This window comes from Dendropsophus ebraccatus, chromosome 3, assembly GCF_027789765.1.
Source record: "Dendropsophus ebraccatus isolate aDenEbr1 chromosome 3, aDenEbr1.pat, whole genome shotgun sequence".
In the NCBI taxonomy this organism is placed as follows: domain Eukaryota; kingdom Metazoa; phylum Chordata; class Amphibia; order Anura; family Hylidae; genus Dendropsophus; species Dendropsophus ebraccatus.
Genome location: NC_091456.1, coordinates 200,864,275 through 200,879,139, shown reverse-complemented (window position 1 = coordinate 200,879,139; position 14,865 = coordinate 200,864,275).

Sequence of the window (14,865 nt, the reverse complement as noted above, 5' to 3'; positions counted from 1 at the left end):
ACACATACATACATACATACATACATACAGGAGAGTACAGGCTATTGCTCTCTGGTGTCAGCCGTGTCACACATTACACAGGTCGGAGCGGTATACCCTATTTTCCGGCGTTAAGGCGATTGGGCATATAAAACGACCCCTGACTTTTAAGCAGATTGTCAGGGGTTCGCCTTATATGACGGAAAATGTTAACCCCTGCCTGACCGCAGCCCTGCAGGGGTTAACTGCAGCTAAATTAAAAAACAAAACATTTAACTCACCTAGGGCCCGTTCCCGGCACAGGCAGTGTGACGTACAGTACCTGCACCGGAGACTGAGATAGTCGAACCTCTCCCCGGCAGCCGAGCGTCATCGAGACGCTCAGCCGCCGGGAGAGCTTTGGAAGAATGAGAGAGGCTTCGGGAACTTCCGATGCCTCTCTAATTCTCCCGAAGCTCTTCCGGCAGCTGAGCGTCTCCGAGCCTCTAGTGTACGTCACACTGCCTGCGCCGGGACCAGTACCGGAGGCAAAGAACGGGCCCTAGGAGAGTCAATTTATTTTTTTTTATTTTTTTTTTATAGTGGTTGCCCCATACAGTGGGGATGGGGCAATTTTTGAGCCCCACACCGTATGGGGCGACCATACGCCGGAAAATACTGTGTGTGTGTTTGTGTGTATATATATATGTACAGGCTATTATATACAGCCAGGACAGGGGGGGTTATATACAGCCAGGACAGGGGGTGTTATATACAACCAGGACAGGGGGGGGGGTAGTATATACAGCCAGGATAGGGGGGGGGGGTAGTATATACAGCCAGGACAGGGGGGGGGGTAGTATATACAGCCAGGACAGGGGGGGTATATACAGCCAGGACAGGGGGGGTATATACAGCCAGGACAGGGGGGGGGGTATATACAGCCAGGACAGGGGGGGGTGGTATATACAGCCAGGACGGGGGGGGGGGGGTATATACAGCCAGGACAGGGGGGGTATATACAGCCAGGACAGGGGGGGGGGGGGTATATACAGCCAGGACAGGGGGGGTATATACAGCCAGGACAGGGGGGGGGGGGGTATATACAGCCAGGACAGGGGGGGGGGGGTATATACGGCCAGGACAGGGGGGGGGGGGTATATACGGCCAGGACAGGGGGGGGGGTATATACGGCCAGGACAGGGGGGGGGGTATATACGGCCAGGACAGGGGGGGGTATATACAGCCAGGACAGGGGGGGGGGGGGTATATACAGCCAGGACAGGGGGGTTGGTATATACAGCCAGGACAGGGGGGTATATACAGCCAGGACAGGGGGTTATATACAGTCAGGACAGGGGGGGTATATACAGCCAGGACAGGGGGTTATATACAGCCAGGACAGGGGGGGTATATACAGCCAGGACAGGGGGTTATATACAGTCAGGACAGGGGGTTATATACAACCAGGACAGGGGGTTATATACAGTCAGGACAGGGGGGGTATATACAGCCAGGACAGGGGGGGGGGGGGTATATACGGCCAGGACCGGGGGGGGTATATACGGCCAGGACAGGGGGGGGGGGTATATACGGCCAGGACAGGGGGGGGGGGTATATACGGCCAGGACAGGGGGGGGTATATACAGCCAGGACAGGGGGGGGGGGGGGGGGTATATACAGCCAGGACAGGGGGGTTGGTATATACAGCCAGGACAGGGGGGGTATATACAGCCAGGACAGGGGGTTATATACAGTCAGGACAGGGGGGGTATATACAGCCAGGACAGGGGGTTATATACAGTCAGGACAGGGGGGGTATATACAGCCAGGACAGGGGGTTATATACAGTCAGGACAGGGGGTTATATACAACCAGGACAGGGGGTTATATACAGTCAGGACAGGGGGGGTATATACAGCCAGGACAGGGGGTTATATACAGTCAGGGCAGGGGGGGTATATACAGCCAGGACAGGGGGGGGGGGGGTAGTATATACAGCCAGGACAGGGGGGTAGGTATATACAGCCAGGACAGGGGGGCGTAGTATATACAGCCAGGACAGGGGGTTATATACAGCCAGGACAGGGGGGGTATATACAGCCAGGACAGGGGGGGGGTATATACAGCCAGGACAGGGGGGGGGGGTAGTATATACAGCCAGGACAGGGGGGCGTAGTATATACAGCCAGGACAGGGGGGGGAGGTATATACAGCCAGGACAGGGGGTGGTAGCATATACAGCCAGGACAGGGGGGGGGGGGGGGGTAGTATATACAGCCAGGACAGGGGGGGTAGTATATACAGCCAGGACAGGGGGGGGGGGGGTAGTAAATACAGCCAGGACAGGGGGGGGGGGGGTAGTATATACAGCCAGGACAGGGGGTTATATACAACCAGGACAGGGGGGGTATATACAGCCAGGACAGGGGGGTATATACAGCCAGGACAGGGGGGGTATATACAGCCAGGACGGGGGGGGGGGGTATATACAGCCAGGACAGGGGGGGGTATATACAGCCAGGACAGGGGGGGTATATACAGCCAGGACAGGGGGGGGTATATACAGCCAGGACAGGGGGGGTATATACAGCCAGGACAGGGGGGGGTATATACAGCCAGGACAGGGGGGGTATATACAGCCAGGACAGGGGGGTATATACAGTCAGGACAGGGGGGTAGGTATATACAGCCAGGACAGGGGGGTAGGTATATACAGCCAGGACAGGGGGGTAGGTATATACAGCCAGGACAGGGGGGTAGGTATATACAGCCAGGACAGGGGGGTAGGTATATACAGCCAGGACAGGGGGGTATATACAGCCAGGACAGGGGGGCGTAGTATATACAGCCAGGACAGGGGGGGTATATACAGCCAGGACCTGTGTGTGTGTTTATTTCCCCTTCTGACCTGACAGACAACACTGCAGCTCTGGTCACAGATCTCAGGCAGGAGCTTTTGCTTACCAGGCTGCACAGAGCTCCATAGCAACACTCCCGTCCCTGCCGGTCTCTCCCATCCCCCAAGCTGATCCATGTGAGAAGAGGAGGCCGGCTCCAGAGAGGAAGGAGACTCTCTGCCCGGCTACTGACACACAGGTTAGGTTAGGCAGAGCAGCAGGGACCCGGGGCAGGGGGCACCTATGATAAGAGGCTCCAGCACTCCTTACACTGTGAGGGGGAGCCCGTCCATCACTCTCCCCTTCTGCCTGCTCCCGCTGTCTGGCTGCACATAACGATCACCGGCACTGATGTCCCCCTCCCCTGCACTTCAGGACGGCCGGCCGCACACACAGGACTTTCTGTAAGTAGTGGACTTCTGTAACATGGCGCCCCCTCCCTCCCACAGCTGTGTACTGCGCATGTCTTTGGACATGTGCAGTACACAGCTTCTGAAACACAATGTAAGTGAACGGGACGGACTCCGTCCGTTCACTTCAATGTTATGTGTGTGCCGTACAGCATCTGTGTAAGTGTCGTGAAATGACGTCATACACAGATGCTGTTCAATATGGCAGCCCCCTGTGCAAGCATCACAGTGTTTTAAAACACTGATGACAGATGTAAATAAAAAAACTAAAATAACTAAACCACTTAACTTTTATAATTACATTTTGTTAATAAATAAAAAAAAAAGTGACACTGTCCCTTTAACCCTCCTGTGAGTGGTGGGGCTGTGTGTATGAGAGAGGGAGAAAACAAGAGATAGACAGAAGAGAACCAGCACCTGAGAGTGGTCAGCACAAAACACATGGTATAAACAGTTTAACCCTTTGGTGATTTCAACAGGGCAATAGAGTTGAGTGACACCTAGTGGTAAAAAACACAGTAACACAGTACTACACCTCCCACTTGCGAACCTGAGAGAAAAACTTACTTTGGTGCTTTAGACAGCACCAGTGGTGGGACATCACATACTAACCCACTTGAAACAAGCCGACCATGGCGTAGAACCTACAGGAAGTTACAGAGTGTATCAAAGTGTGAGACAGAGTGTCTGAATGTGAGAATGTATCAAAGTGTGCGAGAGTGTATCCTACTGTGTGTATCAAAGTGTGCGAGAGCATACCTGAGTGTGAGAGTGTATCAAAGTGTGAGACAGAGTGTCTGAATGTGAGAATGTATCACTCTCACACTCAGGTATGCTCTCGCACACTTTCATACACACAGTAGGATACACTCTCGCACATTTTGATACACTCTCACACTCAGGTATGCTCTCGCACACTTTGATACACACAGTAGGATACACTCTCGCACATTTTGATACACTCTCACACTCAGGTATGCTCTCGCACACTTTGATACACACAGTAGGATACACTCTCGCACACTTTGATACACTCTCACACTCAGGTATGCTCTCGCACACTTTGATACACACAGTAGGATACACTCTCGCACATTTATGGCTATGGCTCTTACACTAAGATACACTCTCGCACACTTTGAAACATTCTCACATTCAGACACTCAGTCTCACACTTTGATACACTCTTACACTCAGGTATGCTCTTGCACACTTTGATACACACTCACACTCAGATACACTCTCGCACACTTTGATACACTCTCACACTCAGATACACTCACACACTTTGATACACTCTCACACTCAGATACACTCTCGCACACTTTGATACACTCTCACACACTTTGATACACTCACAGTCAGATACACTCTCGCACACTTTGATACACTCTCGCACACTTTGATACACTCTCACACTCAGATACACTCTCACACACTTTGATACACTCTCACACTCAGATACACTCTCACACACTTTGATACACTCACAGTCAGATACATTCTCGCACACTTTGATACACTCTCGCACACTTTGATACACTCTCACACTCAGATACACTCTCGCACACTCAGATACACTCACAGTCAGATACATCCTCGCACACTTTGATACACTCTCACACTCAGATACACTCTCACACTCAGATACACTCTCGCACACTTTGATACACTCTCACACTCAGATACACTCTCACACACTTTGATACACTCTCACACTCAGATACACTCTCGCACACTTTGATACACTCTCACACTCAGATACACTCTCGCACACTTTGATACACTCTCACACTCAGATACACTCTCGCACACTTTGATACACTCTCACACTCAGATACACTCTCACACACTTTGATACACTCTCACACTCAGATACACTCTCACACACTTTGATACACTCACAGTCAGATACATTCTCGCACACTTTGATACACTCTCGCACACTTTGATACACTCTCACACTCAGATACACTCTCGCACACTCAGATACACTCACAGTCAGATACATTCTCGCACACTTTGATACACTCTCGCACACTTTGATACACTCTCACACTCAGATACACTCTCGCACACTCAGATACACTCACAGTCAGATACATTCTCGCACACTTTGATACACTCTCACACTCAGATACACTCTCGCACACTTTGATACACTCTCACACTCAGATACACTCAGTCAGATACATTCTCGCACACTTTGATACACTCTCACACTCAGATACACTCAGTCAGATACATTCTCGCACACTTTGATACACTCTCACACTCAGATACACTCTCGCACACTTTGATACACTCTCACACTCAGATATACTCTCGCACACTTTGATACACTCTCACACTCAGATACACTCTCACACACTTTGATACACTCTCACACTCAGATACACTCTCACACACTTTGATACACTCACAGTCAGATACACTCTCGCAAACTTTGATACACTCTCGCACACTTTGATACACTCTCACACTCAGATACACTCTCACACACTTTGATACACTCTCACACTCAGATACACTCTCACACTTTGATACACTCACAGTCAGATACATTCTCGCACACTTTGATACACTCTCGCACACTTTGATACACTCTCACACTCAGATACACTCTCGCACACTCAGATACACTCACAGTCAGATACATCCTCGCACACTTTGATACACTCTCACACTCAGATACACTCTCGCACACTTTGATACACTCTCACACTCAGATACACTCTCGCACACTTTGATACACTCTCACACTCAGATACACTCTCGCACACTTTGATACACTCTCACACTCAGATACACTCTCGCACACTTTGATACACTCTCACACACTTTGATACACTCTCACACTCAGATACACTCTCACACACTTTGATACACTCACAGTCAGATACATTCTCGCACACTTTGATACACTCTCGCACACTTTGATACACTCTCACACTCAGATACACTCTCGCACACTCAGATACACTCACAGTCAGATACATTCTCGCACACTTTGATACACTCTCACACTCAGATACACTCTCGCACACTTTGATACACTCACACTCAGATACATTCTCGCACACTTTGATACACTCTCACACACTTTGATACACTCACACTCAGATACATTCTCGCACACTTTGATACACTCTCACATTAAAGGGACAGTGTCACTTTTTTTTTTATTTATTAACAAAATGTAATTATAAAAGTTAAGTGGTTTAGTTATTTTAGTTTTTTTATTTACATCTGTCATCAGTGTTTTAAAACACTGTGATGCTTGCACAGGGGGCTGCCATATTGAACAGCATCTGTGTATGACGTCATTTCACGACACTTACACAGATGCTGTACGGCACACACATAACATTGAAGTGAACGGACGGAGTCCGTCCCGTTCACTTACAGTGTGTTTCAGAAGCTGTGTACTGACATGCGCAGTACACAGTTGTGGGAGGGAGGGGGCGCCATGTTACAGAAGTCCACTACTTACAGAAAGTCCTGTGTGTGCGGCCGGCCGTCCTGAAGTGCAGGGGAGGGGGACATCAGTGCCGGTGATCGTTATGTGCAGCCAGACAGCGGGAGCAGGCAGAAGGGGAGAGTGATGGACGGGCTCCCCCTCACAGTGTAAGGAGTGCTGGAGCCTCTTATCATAGGTGCCCCCTGCCCCGGGTCCCTGCTGCTGCTCTGCCTAACCTAACCTGTGTGTCAGTAGCCGGGCAGAGAGTCTCCTTCCTCTCTGGAGCCGGCCTCCTCTTCTCACATGGATCAGCTTGGGGGATGGGAGAGACCGGCAGGGACGGGAGTGTTGCTATGGAGCTCTGTGCAGCCTGGTAAGCAAAAGCTCCTGCCTGAGATCTGTGACCAGAGCTGCAGTGTTGTCTGTCAGGTCAGAAGGGGAAATAAACACACACACAGGTCCTGGCTGTATATACCCCCCTGTCCTGGCTGTATATACCCCCCCTGTCCTGGCTGTATATACTACGCCCCCCTGTCCTGGCTGTATATACCCCCCCTGTCCTGGCTGTATATACCTACCCCCCTGTCCTGGCTGTATATACCCCCCCTGCCCTGACTGTATATAACCCCCTGTCCTGGCTGTATATACCCCCCCTGTCCTGACTGTATATAACCCCCTGTCCTGGTTGTATATAACCCCCTGTCCTGACTGTATATAACCCCCTGTCCTGGCTGTATATACCCCCCCTGTCCTGACTGTATATAACCCCCTGTCCTGGCTGTATATACCCCCCCCTGTCCTGACTGTATATAACCCCCTGTCCTGGCTGTATATACCCCCCCTGTCCTGGCTGTATATACCAACCCCCCTGTCCTGGCTGTATATACCCCCCCCCCCCCCCTGTCCTGGCTGTATATACCCCCCCCTGTCCTGGCCGTATATACCCCCCCCCCTGTCCTGGCCGTATATACCCCCCCCCTCTGTCCTGGCCGTATATACCCCCCCCCCCCCGTCCTGGCCGTTTATACCCCCCCCCCCCTGTCCTGGCTGTATATACCCCCCCTGTCCTGGCTGTATATACCCCCCTGTCCTGACTGTATATAACCCCCTGTCCTGGTTGTATATAACCCCCTGTCCTGACTGTATATAACCCCCTGTCCTGGCTTTATATACCCCCCCTGTCCTGACTGTATATAACCCCCTGTCCTGGCTGTATATACCCCCCCTGTCCTGACTGTATATAACCCCCCTGTCCTGGCTGTATATACCCCCCCTGTCCTGGCTGTATATACCCCCCCTGTCCTGGCTGTATATACCCCCCCCCCCCCCCCTGTCCTGGCTGTATATACCCCCCCCTGTCCTGGCCCGTATATACCCCCCCCCCCTGTCCTGGCCGTATATACCCCCCCCCCTGTCCTGGCCGTATATACTCCCCCCCCCCCCCTGTCCTGGGTGTATATACCCCCCCCCCCCTGTCCTGGCTGTATATACCCCCCCCCCCCCCCTGTCCTGGCTGTATATACCCCCCCTGTCCCTGGCTGTATATACCCCCCCTGTCCTGGCTGTATATACTACGCCCCCCTGTCCTGGCTGTATATACCCCCCCTGTCCTGGCTGTATATACCTACCCCCTGTCCTGGCTGTATATACCCCCCCTGCCCTGACTGTATATAACCCCCTGTCCTGGCTGTATATACCCCCCCTGTCCTGACTGTATATAACCCCCTGTCCTGGTTGTATATAACCCCCTGTCCTGACTGTATATAACCCCCTGTCCTGGCTGTATATACCCCCCCTGTCCTGACTGTATATAACCCCCTGTCCTGGCTGTATATACCCCCCCTGTCCTGACTGTATATAACCCCCTGTCCTGGTTGTATATAACCCCCTGTCCTGACTGTATATAACCCCCTGTCCTGGCTGTATATACCCCCCCTGTCCTGACTGTATATACCCCCCCCTGTCCTGGTTGTATATAACCCCCTGTCCTGACTGTATATAACCCCCTGTCCTGGCTGTATATACCCCCCCCTGTCCTGGCTGTATATACCAACCCCCCTGTCCTGGCTGTATATACCCCCCCTGTCCTGACTGTATATAACCCCCTGTCCTGGCTGTATATACCCCCCCTGTCCTGGCTGTATATACCAACCCCCCTGTCCTGGCTGTATATACCCCCCCCCCACCCCTGTCCTGGCTGTATATACCCCCCCCCTGTCCTGGCCGTATATACCCCCCCCCCTGTCCTGGCCGTATATACCCCCCCCCCCCTGTCCTGGCCGTATATACCCCCCCCCCCCCTGTCCTGGCCGTATATACCCCCCCCCCTGTCCTGGCTGTATATACCCCCCCCCCCCCCTGTCCTGGCTGTATATACCCCCCCTGTCCTGGCTGTATATACCCCCCCCCCCCCTGTCCTGGCTGTATATACCCCCCCCCCCCGTCCTGGCTGTATATACCACCCCCCCCCTGTCCTGGCTGTATATACCCCCCCCCCTGTCCTGGCTGTATATACCCCTCCCCCTGTCCTGGCTGTATATACCCCCCCTGTCCTGGCTGTATATACTACCCCCCCCCCTGTCCTGGCTGTATATACTACCCCCCCCCCCTGTCCTGGCTGTATATACTACCCCCCCCCCTGTCCTGGTTGTATATAACACCCCCTGTCCTGGCTGTATATAACCCCCCCTGTCCTGGCTGTATATAATAGCCTGTACATATATATATACACACAAACACACACACAGTATTTTCCGGCGTATGGTCGCCCCATACGGTGTGGGGCTCAAAAATTGCCCCATCCCCACTGTATGGGGCAACCACTATAAAAAAAAAATAAAAAAAAATAAATTGACTCTCCTAGGGCCCGTTCTTTGCCTCCGGTACTGTTCCCGGCGCAGGCAGTGTGACGTACACTAGAGGCTCGGAGACGCTCAGCTGCCGGAAGAGCTTCGGGAGAATTAGAGAGGCATCGGAAGTTCCCGAAGCCTCTCTCATTCTTCCAAAGCTCTCCCGGCGGCTGAGCGTCTCGATGACGCTCGGCTGCCGGGGAGAGGTTCGACTATCTCAGTCTCCGGTGCAGGTACTGTACGTCACACTGCCTGTGCCGGGACCGGGCCCTAGGTGAGTTAAATGTTTTGTTTTTTAATTTAGCTGCAGTTAACCCCTGCAGGGCTGCGGTCAGGCAGGGGTTAACATTTTCCGTCATATAAGGCGAACCCCTGACAATCTGCTTAAAAGTCAGGGGTCGTTTTATATGCCCAATCGCCTTAACGCCGGAAAATAGGGTATACCGCTCCGACCTGTGTAATGTGTGACACGGCTGACACCAGAGAGCAATAGCCTGTACTCTCCTGTATGTATGTATGTATGTATGTGTGTGTGTGTGTGTGTGTGTGTGTGTGTGTGTGTGTAATATATATATATATATATATATATATATCCTACCTGTGTAATGTGTGACACTGCTGACACCAGAGAGCAATAGCCTATACTCTTGTGTGTATGTATGTGTATATATATATATATATATATATATATATATATATATATATATATATAGATATATATAGATATATATATAGTGATACTTTGGTATAAGAGTAACTTGGATTAAGAGTAGATTAGTTAGTAGTGGACTAATAGTGACTTGGTGTAAGAGCATTGCTTTGGTGTAAGAGCTCCCTGTATTGGGTGGGAGGGCGGGTGGAGGAGGGACATGGTCTGCATAGCGGGGTCTACAGCCCTGTACTCTGACTCAGGAAGTCTCCATCACCTTCCAAATCATAGCAGATCCACTTCAGGCTGGGGCTTACATCAGGGGACAGGACTGTGGAGGTAATCTCTCCATAGCTGTAACCCCTCTCTCCCCGGACAGAGAGCGCTGCATGTATGTGCCCACATCTGCCCTGCTCATTCCTTCCTGCTCCCTGCAGTCTCTGTCCGCCCTTGTGTTTCCCATCCTCTCTATTACTGTACAGTAACTTATAATATCACATATCCAGCTGCTGTTTCTGAATGTTTGTTTCATCTGTTTTCCATGTTATTCAGAATAATAAATCACTATTTTTGGGGTGTCTGAATTGTCTGAATTTCTATGATTTCTTATGGGAAAATTTGCTTTGGTTTAATAGTGGATTTGGATTACAAGCGCCGTCCCGGAACGAATTATGCTCGTAATCCAAGGCACCACTGTGTATATATACATATATATCTTCCCTACCTGTGTAATGTGTGACACTGCTGACACCAGAGAGCAATACCCTGTACTCTCCTGTATTATGAGCAGTGAGGAAGGTGAGTGTGGGCAGGCGAACTGTATTTGGTTCTGCAGCAGGTTGAGCAGAGGTGTATTATGAGGTTCTGCAGCAGCTGAGGTGTATTATGAAAAGCTAGGGACACACTTGTACTTCTGTGCAGACAACAACAAAATGGTGCTGCCCAGCAGTACACATATCACCTTCCCCCTCTTTGTTCTCCTGTGAAAAGAGGAGGGAGGTGATGATGTCAGAGCAAATGAGCAGAGACAGCCTCTTTTTTCAGCACAGCCGTATATCAGGTTACTTTTACCAGCAGTTTTCCTCCTGGAGCTCCCCCTGGTGGCCATCACTGGGAAATATGGAAAATTAGATAGTTAATTTTTCATATTTCCTTACATGTAAAAAATAAAAAAATGCACATATAAATTAGCAAAAAAATAACACATTCAATTTTAAGACTTTCATGTTTTTTTTTAACTTTGTGACACATTCCCTTTAAGTATTAGCCCCTGTACGAGGAGTTAGTTCTTGGTGGGAGGAAGTTAGTAGTTGGAGGTTCAAGCGGACGGATGTGTGAGAGACTAGCTCTTTACAAAGATTTCTTAATGCAAGCAACTGAGTTCAGTATGCAGTGCTAGACTTCCTCTCAAAAACATCTCAACTAGGGATGAGCAAACCGAACCGTAACAAACCAGATTCGTTACGAATTTTCCAAAAAGTTCAGTTCATCAGCGAACCGAACTTTGAGAAAGTGCTTAGTGAATCTGGTTAAAATGACAAAAACAAATAAAATCACAGAATAGACCAGGATACAAGGGATTATTACTCCTATAATCCCTTGTATCCTGGTTTTCTGTGAATATCAAGATGTGTGACATCACCCCTGTTAGGGTGAGAACTTAAGTTAAGGCTCTATTTCACGGAACGTTTATCGTTCATAGACTCGCTCCAACAACCGCTCGTTAATGATAATCGCTTCATAGAAGAGGTGTAAACGAGCGAACGACCAAGGTGAAATCGTTATATTGTCGTTTGAAAATCTTTTTCAGCATGTCGAAAAAAAAATTTTGTCTTTGAGAGATAATTCGCTACTCGTTTCGTTAAATTACAAATCTTCCAGTCGTTTGTAAAAAGGCCTACATGATCATCCCGGCGAACGTTTCAACGACCATGTAACGTCCGCGAAATAATCGTTTCACTACAGGTATCGTTCACATTCCGTGGTGTATTATGTATTATGTATTATTGTTCGTTAAGTGATCATTAACGAGCGGTCGTTGGATGGAGTCTATGAACGATAAACGTTCCATGGAATAGGCCCTTTAGTCTCCTCAGATATACCTGGGTGCTGCCTAATCAAAGATGTAATGTGACAGCCGTCTGTGAGGATCAAGCAAGACACGTGAAAGCAACTTCAGTGTTCAAGCTGATCTACTTTATTAAAATCTCTCAGTTTATATCTTTACTAGAGATGAGCGAGTAGTGAAATATTCGACTTTCGAGAATTCAAATTGAATAGTCACCGAGAGTTCGAATATTCAAACCTATTATAGACTGTGGGGAAAAAATTCTCGGCACTTGGAAATCCAAATTCCACCACTTGGAGTTCACCAAGTCCCCCATGAAACCTCCCTAAACCATGCCAACACCTCCAGAATGACACTGGGACATCAGGGGGAGCATGACGGGGTGCACCACACACCCCAAAATCCCAGTATAATGCCACTCTCCGCAGCTGCGAAGGAAAAATATTTGCAAACGCTTTACGGCTATGTTCACACTACGTATATGTCCGGCCACATAAACTCCGGCCGGGGATTTACGTAAGTTGCGGCCGGCTACGTACGGTCCACGAACTTACGCCCGTAGTCTACTTGCGCTTCCCGAGCGCCCTACGTAGCGATCTGACAGCGGTCTTTTACTTGGAAATCCCCGGACACCCCACAGAACCTTTTGGATCGGCAAAGAAAAGTGGAAAAATGAAGAAATCGCCACTCCGTACGGGACCGCATGTTACGCTACGGGCGTAAGTTACAGCATTTTCATCCTCAAACAATGGTCTGGTTCATTTTTTACGGCGCCGCGTACGATCCTGGCGTAAGTTCTTACGTAGTGTGAACTGTGCCGCCGTACATTGTATACTTTCCTTTGTACGCAAACTACGTAAATCTCCAGCCGCTTATTCACGGAACGCGCTACGTCCGGAAACATACGTAGTGTGAACATAGCCTACAAATGTGTACGGCAATGTTCACACATTTCCTTTGTATTTCTTGCGCAACGTTGCATAGGTTGTGCGTCCGTAGGGCGTCATGTTATTCGCTCGTATCACGCATCATGCTGTACGAACGTTACAGGAACAGTATGTATGACGTGCCCTTAGTGGGCTACTGGAACAGTATATATCAGGTGCCCTTACTGGGCTACTGGAACAGTATATATCAGGTGCTCTTACTGGGCTACAGGAACAGTATATATCAGGTGCCCTTACTGGGCTACTGGAACAGTATGTATGACGTGCCCTTACTGGGCTACTGGAACAGTATATATCAGGTGTCCTTACTGGGCTACAGGAACAGTATATATCAGGTGCCCTTAGTGGGCTACTGGAACAGTATATATCAGGTGCCCTTACTGGGCTACTGGAACAGTATATATCAGGTGCCCTTACTGGGCTACAGGAACAGTATATATCAGGTGCCCTTAGTGGGCTACAGGAACAGTATATATCAGGTGCCCTTACTGGGCTACTGGAACAGTATATATCAGGTGCCCTTACTGGGCTACTGGAACAGTATATATCAGGTGCCCTTACTGGGCTACTGGAACAGTATATATCAGGTGCCCTTAGTGGGCTACAGGAACAGTATATATCAGGTGCCCTTAGTGGGCTACTGGAACAGTATATATCAGGTGCCCTTAGTGGGCTACTGGAACAGTATATATCAGGTGCCCTTACTGGGCTACAGGAACAGTATATATCAGGTGCCCTTAGTGGGCTACAGGAACAGTATATATCAGGTGCCCTTACTGGGCTACAGGAACAGTATATATCAGGTGTCCTTAGTGGGCTACTGGAACAGTATATATCAGGTGTCCTTACTGGGCTACTGGAACAGTATATATAACGTGCTCTTACTGGGCTACTGGAACAGTATATATCAGGTGCCCTTAGTGGGCTACTGGAACAGTATATATAACGTGCTCTTACTGGGCTACAGGAACAGTGTATATCAGGTGTCCTTAGTGGGCTACTGGAACAGTATATATCAGGTGCCCTTACTGGGCTACTGGAACAGTATATATCAGGTGCCCTTACTGGGCTACTGGAACAGTATATATCAGGTGTCCTTAGTGGGCTACTGGAACAGTATATATCAGGTGCCCTTAGTGGGCTACTGGAACAGTATATATCAGGTGCCCTTACTGGGCTACAGGAACAGTATATATCAGGTGCCCTTAGTGGGCTATTGGAACAGTATATATCAGGTGCCCTTACTGGGCTACAGGAACAGTGAATATCAGGTGCCCTTACTGGGCTACTGGAACAGTATATATCAGGTGCCCTTACTGGGCTACTGGAACAGTATGTATAACGTGCCCTTACTGGGCTACTGGAACAGTATATATCAGGTGCCCTTAGTGGGCTACTGGAACAGTATATATCAGGTGCTCTTACTGGGCTACAGGAACAGTATATATCAGGTGTCCTTAGTGGGCTACTGGAACAGTATATATCAGGTGCCCTTAGTGGGCTACTGGAACAGTATATATATCAGGTGCCCTTAGTGGGCTACTGGAACAGTATATATCAGGTGCCCTTAGTGGGCTACTGGAACAGTATATATCAGGTGTCCTTAGTGGGCTACTGGAACAGT